We start from the raw sequence: 14,799 nt of genomic DNA, 5'->3' as shown, positions 1-14,799 counted from the left end.
CCGAGTTTACCTAGCTAGGACTCACACTGCAGGAAGGGTACTCAGGGTGCTGGTGACTGCAAGTTGTTTCACCAGGCAGCCCACATCGGGTACAGCCACTTGGATTTTCCAGGGGCACAGCGCAAAGGGTGTCAGCTAACGCGCCTCCAGCCTGGGAGGGCCCACATACACTCTCTGAATGGGAAACAAGCCCATGCCTTCAGTGTGAAAGGCCGCTATGCCTCTTTGCTTCGGCAGCCCAGGGATAGCGTCAGCTCTGAAATGCCTCCAAAGGAGCAGGCTCAGAGACCCTTTGAACCGCAGGGCAGGTGCGGCCCAGAACAAGGACTGCTCTTGGGCTGAGAACACCCACTGCCCAGCGCCTCTGTTGGCTACACACGTGTAGTGGGAGGGTGTTGAATTCTGCTGCGTGATAACTTCTCCGGGCCACGTGGTGTGAGCGCAGGTAGAGTGGCCCTCCATCTCCTCCCGGTTTCCTGCCTAAGTTGTACAAGGCAAACTCCCTGCTTGAATCCCCGGGTGGGGTACGTACCCTCCAGAGAAAGGTGGATGCTTGGGACCCAGGGCTAGTCTCTATGTCGATGTTCTGTGCATCAGCTTCGCAGCTGTTCTCTCTAAGCGGGTCCCAAAGGCTTTTTGGAAGACTTTCCTTCGAGGGTCAGAAAGAGGAAATGAGCCGACAGGCCCACGGGGATGCCAGTTCTCTCCAGCCACAAGGCTAGCAGCCTCAGACGCGCGGGTTCTCTTTGGGACATGAAAGAACCCTATGCTTGGAAGCTTCTTCCATCCAGTTTGAGAGCCGCACTTCCACTGCCTCCTAGGATTCCAGGTGTTGCCTTGCCGTCACAATTTCCAATTCTTAGGCCTATGACGGCAGAGTGTCTGGCAGTTCTCAGAGAGACCTTAGGAATGCAGGCTTTTTGGCTCCTTCCACTGACAAACCAGCTCCTCCAGATCCTCTGTCGTGAGGCATTTCATGTCAGAATATCTCTGGGCGCCCTCATTCCTCCTCCACGAAGTAGGACACAAACGGAACTGCCCGAAAGGGAGGAAGCCCTCTGAGTCCGGCAGAGAGGCAGTCTCTCCCCCTCAGCATTCCCCCATGGCTGAGCCCAGGGCATGGGACCGAGAGAGGGAGAAAGACAGCCGTGACCCCGAGCTTTTCCACAATGTAGTATAGGCCTCACCCTCAAGCTCACGCCAATCGCCTAGAGAAAACAGCAGGCCTCGGTCTGCTTTCCTGTGGCTAGGAAACTTGGCTTTCATTCCTTAGGTGGCACACTGGCTCAGGACTGCCCTGCCCGAAGCACTCACGGGGTGCAGCCCTATTTGTTGAGATCAGCCCCTTCTGGCTCTCTCTCGGATGAAGCAACTGGAAAAGAGCCGTTCGTAATCTTCGGACCGTGGGAGCTCGCCCCAGTCTACACCAGAACAGCACTCTGAGGAGCTGCTGACGTTTGGTAGCAAAATCTCCTCTTCTGAAGAGAAACATTTCGCTGTCAGTGGGTTCCATCAGCCTTGCCATATTTTCTCAGCTGGCTATGATGGAGGGCAGTCAGTGGGCAGACTCACCTGAGGCCCTCCTTCCCAGACTGTGATACAGACAGACCCGCCGCCTGCTTCAGCCCAAAGGGACGGCTTACGGTGAGGCAAAAACCCTGTGTTGGAACGTTCCTGCCTAACCCTCGCCCAAGCACAAGCAAATCGGTCATCGGTCAAAGACTTTCCCCACAAGTTGAACATGTTTGCTCCCCTCTAGCCTCCGAAGGCCGAGTTTACCTAGCTAGGACTCACACTGCAGGAAGGGTACTCAGGGTGCTGGTGACTGCAAGTTGTTTCACCAGGCAGCCCACATCGGGTACAGCCACTTGGATTTTCCAGGGGCACAGCGCAAAGGGTGTCAGCTAACGCGCCTCCAGCCTGGGAGGGCCCACATACACTCTCTGAATGGGAAACAAGCCCATGCCTTCAGTGTGAAAGGCCGCTATGCCTCTTTGCTTCGGCAGCCCAGGGATAGCGTCAGCTCTGAAATGCCTCCAAAGGAGCAGGCTCAGAGACCCTTTGAACCGCAGGGCAGGTGCGGCCCAGAACAAGGACTGCTCTTGGGCTGAGAACACCCACTGCCCAGCGCCTCTGTTGGCTACACACGTGTAGTGGGAGGGTGTTGAATTCTGCTGCGTGATAACTTCTCCGGGCCACGTGGTGTGAGCGCAGGTAGAGTGGCCCTCCATCTCCTCCCGGTTTCCTGCCTAAGTTGTACAAGGCAAACTCCCTGCTTGAATCCCCGGGTGGGGTACGTACCCTCCAGAGAAAGGTGGATGCTTGGGACCCAGGGCTAGTCTCTATGTCGATGTTCTGTGCATCAGCTTCGCAGCTGTTCTCTCTAAGCGGGTCCCAAAGGCTTTTTGGAAGACTTTCCTTCGAGGGTCAGAAAGAGGAAATGAGCCGACAGGCCCACGGGGATGCCAGTTCTCTCCAGCCACAAGGCTAGCAGCCTCAGACGCGCGGGTTCTCTTTGGGACATGAAAGAACCCTATGCTTGGAAGCTTCTTCCATCCAGTTTGAGAGCCGCACTTCCACTGCCTCCTAGGATTCCAGGTGTTGCCTTGCCGTCACAATTTCCAATTCTTAGGCCTATGACGGCAGAGTGTCTGGCAGTTCTCAGAGAGACCTTAGGAATGCAGGCTTTTTGGCTCCTTCCACTGACAAACCAGCTCCTCCAGATCCTCTGTCGTGAGGCATTTCATGTCAGAATATCTCTGGGCGCCCTCATTCCTCCTCCACGAAGTAGGACACAAACGGAACTGCCCGAAAGGGAGGAAGCCCTCTGAGTCCGGCAGAGAGGCAGTCTCTCCCCCTCAGCATTCCCCCATGGCTGAGCCCAGGGCATGGGACCGAGAGAGGGAGAAAGACAGCCGTGACCCCGAGCTTTTCCACAATGTAGTATAGGCCTCACCCTCAAGCTCACGCCAATCGCCTAGAGAAAACAGCAGGCCTCGGTCTGCTTTCCTGTGGCTAGGAAACTTGGCTTTCATTCCTTAGGTGGCACACTGGCTCAGGACTGCCCTGCCCGAAGCACTCACGGGGTGCAGCCCTATTTGTTGAGATCAGCCCCTTCTGGCTCTCTCTCGGATGAAGCAACTGGAAAAGAGCCGTTCGTAATCTTCGGACCGTGGGAGCTCGCCCCAGTCTACACCAGAACAGCACTCTGAGGAGCTGCTGACGTTTGGTAGCAAAATCTCCTCTTCTGAAGAGAAACATTTCGCTGTCAGTGGGTTCCATCAGCCTTGCCATATTTTCTCAGCTGGCTATGATGGAGGGCAGTCAGTGGGCAGACTCACCTGAGGCCCTCCTTCCCAGACTGTGATACAGACAGACCCGCCGCCTGCTTCAGCCCAAAGGGACGGCTTACGGTGAGGCAAAAACCCTGTGTTGGAAAGTTCCTGCCTAACCCTCGCCCAAGCACAAGCAAATCGGTCATCGGTCAAAGACTTTCCCCACAAGTTGAACATGTTTGCTCCCCTCTAGCCTCCGAAGGCCGAGTTTACCTAGCTAGGACTCACACTGCAGGAAGGGTACTCAGGGTGCTGGTGACTGCAAGTTGTTTCACCAGGCAGCCCACATCGGGTACAGCCACTTGGATTTTCCAGGGGCACAGCGCAAAGGCTGTCAGCTAACGCGCCTCCAGCCTGGGAGGGCCCACATACACTCTCTGAATGGGAAACAAGCCCATGCCTTCAGTGTGAAAGGCCGCTATGCCTCTTTGCTTCGGCAGCCCAGGGATAGCGTCAGCTCTGAAATGCCTCCAAAGGAGCAGGCTCAGAGACCCTTTGAACCGCAGGGCAGGTGCGGCCCAGAACAAGGACTGCTCTTGGGCTGAGAACACCCACTGCCCAGCGCCTCTGTTGGCTACACACGTGTAGTGGGAGGGTGTTGAATTCTGCTGCGTGATAACTTCTCCGGGCCACGTGGTGTGAGCGCAGGTAGAGTGGCCCTCCATCTCCTCCCGGTTTCCTGCCTAAGTTGTACAAGGCAAACTCCCTGCTTGAATCCCCGGGTGGGGTACGTACCCTCCAGAGAAAGGTGGATGCTTGGGACCCAGGGCTAGTCTCTATGTCGATGTTCTGTGCATCAGCTTCGCAGCTGTTCTCTCTAAGCGGGTCCCAAAGGCTTTTTGGAAGACTTTCCTTCGAGGGTCAGAAAGAGGAAATGAGCCGACAGGCCCACGGGGATGCCAGTTCTCTCCAGCCACAAGGCTAGCAGCCTCAGACGCGCGGGTTCTCTTTGGGACATGAAAGAACCCTATGCTTGGAAGCTTCTTCCATCCAGTTTGAGAGCCGCACTTCCACTGCCTCCTAGGATTCCAGGTGTTGCCTTGCCGTCACAATTTCCAATTCTTAGGCCTATGACGGCAGAGTGTCTGGCAGTTCTCAGAGAGACCTTAGGAATGCAGGCTTTTTGGCTCCTTCCACTGACAAACCAGCTCCTCCAGATCCTCTGTCGTGAGGCATTTCATGTCAGAATATCTCTGGGCGCCCTCATTCCTCCTCCACGAAGTAGGACACAAACGGAACTGCCCGAAAGGGAGGAAGCCCTCTGAGTCCGGCAGAGAGGCAGTCTCTCCCCCTCAGCATTCCCCCATGGCTGAGCCCAGGGCATGGGACCGAGAGAGGGAGAAAGACAGCCGTGACCCCGAGCTTTTCCACAATGTAGTATAGGCCTCACCCTCAAGCTCACGCCAATCGCCTAGAGAAAACAGCAGGCCTCGGTCTGCTTTCCTGTGGCTAGGAAACTTGGCTTTCATTCCTTAGGTGGCACACTGGCTCAGGACTGCCCTGCCCGAAGCACTCACGGGGTGCAGCCCTATTTGTTGAGATCAGCCCCTTCTGGCTCTCTCTCGGATGAAGCAACTGGAAAAGAGCCGTTCGTAATCTTCGGACCGTGGGAGCTCGCCCCAGTCTACACCAGAACAGCACTCTGAGGAGCTGCTGAAGTTTGGTAGCAAAATCTCCTCTTCTGAAGAGAAACATTTCGCTGTCAGTGGGTTCCATCAGCCTTGCCATATTTTCTCAGCTGGCTATGATGGAGGGCAGTCAGTGGGCAGACTCACCTGAGGCCCTCCTTCCCAGACTGTGATACAGACAGACCCGCCGCCTGCTTCAGCCCAAAGGGACGGCTTACGGTGAGGCAAAAACCCTGTGTTGGAACGTTCCTGCCTAACCCTCGCCCAAGCACAAGCAAATTGGTCATCGGTCAAAGACTTTCCCCACAAGTTGAACATGTTTGCTCCCCTCTAGCCTCCGAAGGCCGAGTTTACCTAGCTAGGACTCACACTGCAGGAAGGGTACTCAGGGTGCTGGTGACTGCAAGTTGTTTCACCAGGCAGCCCACATCGGGTACAGCCACTTGGATTTTCCAGGGGCACAGCGCAAAGGCTGTCAGCTAACGTGCCTCCAGCCTGGGAGGGCCCACATACACTCTCTGAATGGGAAACAAGCCCATGCCTTCAGTGTGAAAGGCCGCTATGCCTCTTTGCTTCGGCAGCCCAGGGATAGCGTCAGCTCTGAAATGCCTCCAAAGGAGCAGGCTCAGAGACCCTTTGAACCGCAGGGCAGGTGCGGCCCAGAACAAGGACTGCTCTTGGGCTGAGAACACCCACTGCCCAGCGCCTCTGTTGGCTACACACGTGTAGTGGGAGGGTGTTGAATTCTGCTGCGTGATAACTTCTCCGGGCCACGTGGTGTGAGCGCAGGTAGAGTGGCCCTCCATCTCCTCCCGGTTTCCTGCCTAAGTTGTACAAGGCAAACTCCCTGCTTGAATCCCCGGGTGGGGTACGTACCCTCCAGAGAAAGGTGGATGCTTGGGACCCAGGGCTAGTCTCTATGTCGATGTTCTGTGCATCAGCTTCGCAGCTGTTCTCTCTAAGCGGGTCCCAAAGGCTTTTTGGAAGACTTTCCTTCGAGGGTCAGAAAGAGGAAATGAGCCGACAGGCCCACGGGGATGCCAGTTCTCTCCAGCCACAAGGCTAGCAGCCTCAGACGCGCGGGTTCTCTTTGGGACATGAAAGAACCCTATGCTTGGAAGCTTCTTCCATCCAGTTTGAGAGCCGCACTTCCACTGCCTCCTAGGATTCCAGGTGTTGCCTTGCCGTCACAATTTCCAATTCTTAGGCCTATGACGGCAGAGTGTCTGGCAGTTCTCAGAGAGACCTTAGGAATGCAGGCTTTTTGGCTCCTTCCACTGACAAACCAGCTCCTCCAGATCCTCTGTCGTGAGGCATTTCATGTCAGAATATCTCTGGGCGCCCTCATTCCTCCTCCACGAAGTAGGACACAAACGGAACTGCCCGAAAGGGAGGAAGCCCTCTGAGTCCGGCAGAGAGGCAGTCTCTCCCCCTCAGCATTCCCCCATGGCTGAGCCCAGGGCATGGGACCGAGAGAGGGAGAAAGACAGCCGTGACCCCGAGCTTTTCCACAATGTAGTATAGGCCTCACCCTCAAGCTCACGCCAATCGCCTAGAGAAAACAGCAGGCCTCGGTCTGCTTTCCTGTGGCTAGGAAACTTGGCTTTCATTCCTTAGGTGGCACACTGGCTCAGGACTGCCCTGCCCGAAGCACTCACGGGGTGCAGCCCTATTTGTTGAGATCAGCCCCTTCTGGCTCTCTCTCGGATGAAGCAACTGGAAAAGAGCCGTTCGTAATCTTCGGACCGTGGGAGCTCGCCCCAGTCTACACCAGAACAGCACTCTGAGGAGCTGCTGACGTTTGGTAGCAAAATCTCCTCTTCTGAAGAGAAACATTTCGCTGTCAGTGGGTTCCATCAGCCTTGCCATATTTTCTCAGCTGGCTATGATGGAGGGCAGTCAGTGGGCAGACTCACCTGAGGCCCTCCTTCCCAGACTGTGATACAGACAGACCCGCCGCCTGCTTCAGCCCAAAGGGACGGCTTACGGTGAGGCAAAAACCCTGTGTTGGAAAGTTCCTGCCTAACCCTCGCCCAAGCACAAGCAAATCGGTCATCGGTCAAAGACTTTCCCCACAAGTTGAACATGTTTGCTCCCCTCTAGCCTCCGAAGGCCGAGTTTACCTAGCTAGGACTCACACTGCAGGAAGGGTACTCAGGGTGCTGGTGACTGCAAATTGTTTCACCAGGCAGCCCACATCGGGTACAGCCACTTGGATTTTCCAGGGGCACAGCGCAAAGGGTGTCAGCTAACGCGCCTCCAGCCTGGGAGGGGCCACATACACTCGCTGAATGGGAAACAAGCCCATGCCTTCAGTGTGAAAGGCCGCTATGCCTCTTTGCTTCGGCAGCCCAGGGATAGCGTCAGCTCTGAAATGCCTCCAAAGGAGCAGACTCAGAGACCCTTGGAACCGCAGAGCAGGTGCGGCCCAGAACAAGGACTGCTCTTGGGCTGAGAACACCCACTGCCCAGCGCCTCTTTTGGCTACACACGTGTAGTGGGAGGGTGTTGAATTCTGCTGCGTGATAACTTCTCCGGGCCACGTGGTGTGAGCGCAGGTAGAGTGGCCCTCCATCTCCTCCCAGTTTCCTGCCTAAGTTGTACAAGGCAAACTCCCTGCTTGAATCCCCGGGTGGGGTACGTACCCTCCAGAGAAAGGTGGATGCTTGGGACCCAGGGCTAGTCTCTATGTCGATGTTCTGTGCATCAGCTTCGCAGCTGTTCTCTCTAAGCGGGTCCCAAAGGCTTTTTGGAAGACTTTCCTTCGAGGGTCAGAAAGAGGAAATGAGCCGACAGGCCCTCGGGGATGCCAGTTCTCTCCAGCCACAACGCTAGCAGCCTCAGACACGCGGGTTCTCTTTGGGACATGAAAGAACACTATGCTTGGAAGCTTCTTCCATCCAGTTTGAGAGCCGCACTTCCACTGCCTCCTAGGATTCCAGGTGTTGCCTTGCCGTCACAATTTCCAATTCTTAGGCCTATGACGGCAGAGTGTCTGGCAGTTCTCAGAGAGACCTTAGGAATGCAGGCTTTTTGGCTCCTTCCACTGACAAACCAGCTCCTCCAGATCCTCTGTCGATAGGCATTTCATGTCAGAATATCTCTGGGCGCCCTCATTCCTCCTCCACGAAGTAAGACACAAACGGAATTGCCCGAAAGGGAGGAAGCCCTCTGAGTCCGGCAGAGAGGCAGTCTCTCCCCCTCAGCATTCCCCCATGGCTGAGCCCAGGGCATGGGACCGAGAGAGGGAGAAAGACAGCCGTGACCCCGAGCTTTTCCACAATGTAGTATAGGCCTCACCCTCAAGCTCACGTCAATCGCCTAGAGAAAACAGCAGGCCTCGGTCTGCTTTCCTGTGGCTAGGAAACTTGGCTTTCATTCCTTAGGTGGCACACTGGCTCAGGACTGCCCTGCCCGAAGCACTCACGGGGTGCAGCCCTATTTGTTGAGATCAGCCCTTCTGGCTCTCTCTCGGATGAAGCAACTGGAAAAGAGCCGTTCGTAATCTTCGGACCGTGGGAGCTCGCCCCAGTCTACACCAGAACAGCACTCTGAGGAGCTGCTGACGTTTGGTAGCAAAATCTCCTCTTCTGAAGAGAAACATTTCGCTGTCAGTGGGTTCCATCAGCCTTGCCATATTTTCTCAGCTGGCTATGATGGAGGGCAGTCAGTGGGCAGACTCACCTGAGGCCCTCCTTCCCAGACTGTGATACAGACAGACCCGCCGCCTGCTTCAGCCCAAAGGGACGGCTTACGGTGAGGCAAAAACCCTGTGTTGGAAAGTTCCTGCCTAACCCTCGCCCAAGCACAAGCAAATTGGTCATCGGTCAAAGACTTTCCCCACAAGTTGAACATGTTTGCTCCCCTCTAGCCTCCGAAGGCCGAGTTTACCTAGCTAGGACTCACACTGCAGGAAGGGTACTCAGGGTGCTGGTGACTGCAAATTGTTTCACCAGGCAGCCCACATCGGGTACAGCCACTTGGATTTTCCAGGGGCACAGCGCAAAGGGTGTCAGCTAACGCGCCTCCAGCCTGGGAGGGGCCACATACACTCGCTGAATGGGAAACAAGCCCATGCCTTCAGTGTGAAAGGCCGCTATGCCTCTTTGCTTCGGCAGCCCAGGGATAGCGTCAGCTCTGAAATGCCTCCAAAGGAGCAGACTCAGAGACCCTTGGAACCGCAGAGCAGGTGCGGCCCAGAACAAGGACTGCTCTTGGGCTGAGAACACCCACTGCCCAGCGCCTCTTTTGGCTACACACGTGTAGTGGGAGGGTGTTGAATTCTGCTGCGTGATAACTTCTCCGGGCCACGTGGTGTGAGCGCAGGTAGAGTGGCCCTCCATCTCCTCCCAGTTTCCTGCCTAAGTTGTACAAGGCAAACTCCCTGCTTGAATCCCCGGGTGGGGTACGTACCCTCCAGAGAAAGGTGGATGCTTGGGACCCAGGGCTAGTCTCTATGTCGATGTTCTGTGCATCAGCTTCGCAGCTGTTCTCTCTAAGCGGGTCCCAAAGGCTTTTTGGAAGACTTTCCTTCGAGGGTCAGAAAGAGGAAATGAGCCGACAGGCCCACGGGGATGCCAGTTCTCTCCAGCCACAACGCTAGCAGCCTCAGACACGCGGGTTCTCTTTGGGACATGAAAGAACCCTATGCTTGGAAGCTTCTTCCATCCAGTTTGAGAGCCGCACTTCCACTGCCTCCTAGGGTTCCAGGTGTTGCCTTGCCGTCACAATTTCCAATTCTTAGGCCTATGACGGCAGAGTGTCTGGCAGTTCTCAGAGAGACCTTAGGAATGCAGGCTTTTTGGCTCCTTCCACTGACAAACCAGCTCCTCCAGATCCTCTGTCGATAGGCATTTCATGTCAGAATATCTCTGGGCGCCCTCATTCCTCCTCCACGAAGTAAGACACAAACGGAATTGCCCGAAAGGGAGGAAGCCCTCTGAGTCCGGCAGAGAGGCAGTCTCTCCCCCTCAGCATTCCCCCATGGCTGAGCCCAGGGCATGGGACCGAGAGAGGGAGAAAGACAGCCGTGACCCCGAGCTTTTCCACAATGTAGTATAGGCCTCACCCTCAAGCTCACGTCAATCGCCTAGAGAAAACAGCAGGCCTCGGTCTGCTTTCCTGTGGCTAGGAAACTTGGCTTTCATTCCTTAGGTGGCACACTGGCTCAGGACTGCCCTGCCCGAAGCACTCACGGGGTGCAGCCCTATTTGTTGAGATCAGCCCTTCTGGCTCTCTCTCGGATGAAGCAACTGGAAAAGAGCCGTTCGTAATCTTCGGACCGTGGGAGCTCGCCCCAGTCTACACCAGAACAGCACTCTGAGGAGCTGCTGACGTTTGGTAGCAAAATCTCCTCTTCTGAAGAGAAACATTTCGCTGTCAGTGGGTTCCATCAGCCTTGCCATATTTTCTCAGCTGGCTATGATGGAGGGCAGTCAGTGGGCAGACTCACCTGAGGCCCTCCTTCCCAGACTGTGATACAGACAGACCCGCCGCCTGCTTCAGCCCAAAGGGACGGCTTACGGTGAGGCAAAAACCCTGTGTTGGAAAGTTCCTGCCTAACCCTCGCCCAAGCACAAGCAAATTGGTCATCGGTCAAAGACTTTCCCCACAAGTTGAACATGTTTGCTCCCCTCTAGCCTCCGAAGGCCGAGTTTACCTAGCTAGGACTCACACTGCAGGAAGGGTACTCAGGGTGCTGGTGACTGCAAATTGTTTCACCAGGCAGCCCACATCGGGTACAGCCACTTGGATTTTCCAGGGGCACAGCGCAAAGGGTGTCAGCTAACGCGCCTCCAGCCTGGGAGGGGCCACATACACTCGCTGAATGGGAAACAAGCCCATGCCTTCAGTGTGAAAGGCCGCTATGCCTCTTTGCTTCGGCAGCCCAGGGATAGCGTCAGCTCTGAAATGCCTCCAAAGGAGCAGACTCAGAGACCCTTGGAACCGCAGAGCAGGTGCGGCCCAGAACAAGGACTGCTCTTGGGCTGAGAACACCCACTGCCCAGCGCCTCTTTTGGCTACACACGTGTAGTGGGAGGGTGTTGAATTCTGCTGCGTGATAACTTCTCCGGGCCACGTGGTGTGAGCGCAGGTAGAGTGGCCCTCCATCTCCTCCCAGTTTCCTGCCTAAGTTGTACAAGGCAAACTCCCTGCTTGAATCCCCGGGTGGGGTACGTACCCTCCAGAGAAAGGTGGATGCTTGGGACTCAGGGCTAGTCTCTATGTCGATGTTCTGTGCATCAGCTTCGCAGCTGTTCTCTCTAAGCGGGTCCCAAAGGCTTTTTGGAAGACTTTCCTTCGAGGGTCAGAAAGAGGAAATGAGCCGACAGGCCCACGGGGATGCCAGTTCTCTCCAGCCACAACGCTAGCAGCCTCAGACACGCGGGTTCTCTTTGGGACATGAAAGAACACTATGCTTGGAAGCTTCTTCCATCCAGTTTGAGAGCCGCACTTCCACTGCCTCCTAGGATTCCAGGTGTTGCCTTGCCGTCACAATTTCCAATTCTTAGGCCTATGACGGCAGAGTGTCTGGCAGTTCTCAGAGAGACCTTAGGAATGCAGGCTTTTTGGCTCCTTCCACTGACAAACCAGCTCCTCCAGATCCTCTGTCGATAGGCATTTCATGTCAGAATATCTCTGGGCGCCCTCATTCCTCCTCCACGAAGTAAGACACAAACGGAATTGCCCGAAAGGGAGGAAGCCCTCTGAGTCCGGCAGAGAGGCAGTCTCTCCCCCTCAGCATTCCCCCATGGCTGAGCCCAGGGCATGGGACCGAGAGAGGGAGAAAGACAGCCGTGACCCCGAGCTTTTCCACAATGTAGTATAGGCCTCACCCTCAAGCTCACGTCAATCGCCTAGAGAAAACAGCAGGCCTCGGTCTGCTTTCCTGTGGCTAGGAAACTTGGCTTTCATTCCTTAGGTGGCACACTGGCTCAGGACTGCCCTGCCCGAAGCACTCACGGGGTGCAGCCCTATTTGTTGAGATCAGCCCTTCTGGCTCTCTCTCGGATGAAGCAACTGGAAAAGAGCCGTTCGTAATCTTCGGACCGTGGGAGCTCGCCCCAGTCTACACCAGAACAGCACTCTGAGGAGCTGCTGACATTTGGTAGCAAAATCTCCGCTTCTGAAGAGAAACATTTCGCTGTCAGTGGGTTCCATCAGCCTTGCCATATTTTCTCAGCTGGCTATGATGGAGGGCAGTCAGTGGGCAGACTCACCTGAGGCCCTCCTTCCCAGACTGTGATACAGACAGACCCGCCGCCTGCTTCAGCCCAAAGGGACGGCTTACGGTGAGGCAAAAACCCTGTGTTGGAAAGTTCCTGCCTAACCCTCGCCCAAGCACAAGCAAATCGGTCATCGGCCAAAGACTTTCCCCACAAGTTGAACATGTTTGCTCCCCTCTAGCCTCCGAAGGCCGAGTTTACCTAGCTAGGACTCACACTGCAGGAAGGGTACTCAGGGTGCTGGTGACTGCAAGTTGTTTCACCAGGCAGCCCACATCGGGTACAGCCACTTGCATTTTCCATGGGCACAGCGCAAAGGGTGTCAGCTAACGCGCCTCCAGCCTGGGAGGGCCCACATACACTCTCTGAATGGGAAACAAGCCCATGCCTTCAGTGTGAAAGGCCGCTATGCCTCCTTGCTTCGGCAGCCCAGGGATAGCGTCAGCTCTGAAATGCCTCCAAAGGAGCAGGCTCAGAGACCCTTTGAACCGCAGAGCAGGTGCGGCCCAGAACAAGGACTGCTCTTGGGCTGAGAACACCCACTGCCCAGCGCCTCTTTTGGCTACACACGTGTAGTGGGAGGGTGTTGAATTCTGCTGCGTGATAACTTCTCCGGGCCACGTGGTGTGAGCGCAGGTAGAGTGGCCCTCCATCTCCTCCCAGTTTCCTGCCTAAGTTGTACAAGGCAAACTCCCTGCTTGAATCCCCGGGTGGGGTACGTACCCTCCAGAGAAAGGTGGATGCTTGGGACCCAGGGCTAGTCTCTATGTCGATGTTCTGTGCATCAGCTTCGCAGCTGTTCTCTCTAAGCGGGTCCCAAAGGCTTTTTGGAAGACTTTCCTTCGAGGGTCAGAAAGAGGAAATGAGCCGACAGGCCCACGGGGATGCCAGTTCTCTCCAGCCACAACGCTAGCAGCCTCAGACACGCGGGTTCTCTTTGGGACATGAAAGAACCCTATGCTTGGAAGCTTCTTCCATCCAGTTTGAGAGCCGCACTTCCACTGCCTCCTAGGATTCCAGGTGTTGCCTTGCCGTCACAATTTCCAATTCTTAGGCCTATGACGGCAGAGTGTCTGGCAGTTCTCAGAGAGACCTTAGGAATGCAGGCTTTTTGGCTCCTTCCACTGACAAACCAGCTCCTCCAGATCCTCTGTCGATAGGCATTTCATGTCAGAATATCTCTGGGCGCCCTCATTCCTCCTCCACGAAGTAAGACACAAACGGAATTGCCCGAAAGGGAGGAAGCCCTCTGAGTCCGGCAGAGAGGCAGTCTCTCCCCCTCAGCATTCCCCCATGGCTGAGCCCAGGGCATGGGACCGAGAGAGGGAGAAAGACAGCCGTGACCCCGAGCTTTTCCACAATGTAGTATAGGCCTCACCCTCAAGCTCACGTCAATCGCCTAGAGAAAACAGCAGGCCTCGGTCTGCTTTCCTGTGGCTAGGAAACTTGGCTTTCATTCCTTAGGTGGCACACTGGCTCAGGACTGCCCTGCCCGAAGCACTCACGGGGTGCAGCCCTATTTGTTGAGATCAGCCCTTCTGGCTCTCTCTCGGATGAAGCAACTGGAAAAGAGCCGTTCGTAATCTTCGGACCGTGGGAGCTCGCCCCAGTCTACACCAGAACAGCACTCTGAGGAGCTGCTGACGTTTGGTAGCAAAATCTCCTCTTCTGAAGAGAAACATTTCGCTGTCAGTGGGTTCCATCAGCCTTGCCATATTTTCTCAGCTGGCTATGATGGAGGGCAGTCAGTGGGCAGACTCACCTGAGGCCCTCCTTCCCAGACTGTGATACAGACAGACCCGCCGCCTGCTTCAGCCCAAAGGGACGGCTTACGGTGAGGCAAAAACCCTGTGTTGGAAAGTTCCTGCCTAACCCTCGCCCAAGCACAAGCAAATCGGTCATCGGCCAAAGACTTTCCCCACAAGTTGAACATGTTTGCTCCCCTCTAGCCTCCGAAGGCCGAGTTTACCTAGCTAGGACTCACACTGCAGGAAGGGTACTCAGGGTGCTGGTGACTGCAAGTTGTTTCACCAGGCAGCCCACATCGGGTACAGCCACTTGCATTTTCCAGGGGCACAGCGCAAAGGGTGTCAGCTAACGCGCCTCCAGCCTGGGAGGGCCCACATACACTCTCTGAATGGGAAACAAGCCCATGCCTTCAGTGTGAAAGGCCGCTATGCCTCCTTGCTTCGGCAGCCCAGGGATAGCGTCAGCTCTGAAATGCCTCCAAAGGAGCAGACTCAGAGACCCTTTGAACCGCAGAGCAGGTGCGGCCCAGAACAAGGACTGCTCTTGGCCTGAGAACACCCACTGCCCAGCGCCTCTTTTGGCTACACACGTGTAGTGGGAGGGTGTTGAATTCTGCTGCGTGATAACTTCTCCGGGCCACGTGGTGTGAGCGCAGGTAGAGTGGCCCTCCATCTCCTCCCAGTTTCCTGCCTAAGTTGTACAAGGCAAACTCCCTGCTTGAATCCCCGGGTGGGGTACGTACCCTCCAGAGAAAGGTGGATGCTTGGGACCCAGGGCTAGTCTCTATGTCGATGTTCTGTGCATCAGCTTCGCAGCTGTTCTCTCTAAGCGGGTCCCAAAGGCTTTTTGGAAGACTTTCCT

Source organism: Balaenoptera ricei, chromosome 20 (genome assembly GCF_028023285.1).
Source record: "Balaenoptera ricei isolate mBalRic1 chromosome 20, mBalRic1.hap2, whole genome shotgun sequence".
Taxonomy (NCBI): Eukaryota; Metazoa; Chordata; class Mammalia; order Artiodactyla; family Balaenopteridae; genus Balaenoptera; species Balaenoptera ricei.
This window is presented reverse-complemented; position numbering follows the sequence as displayed.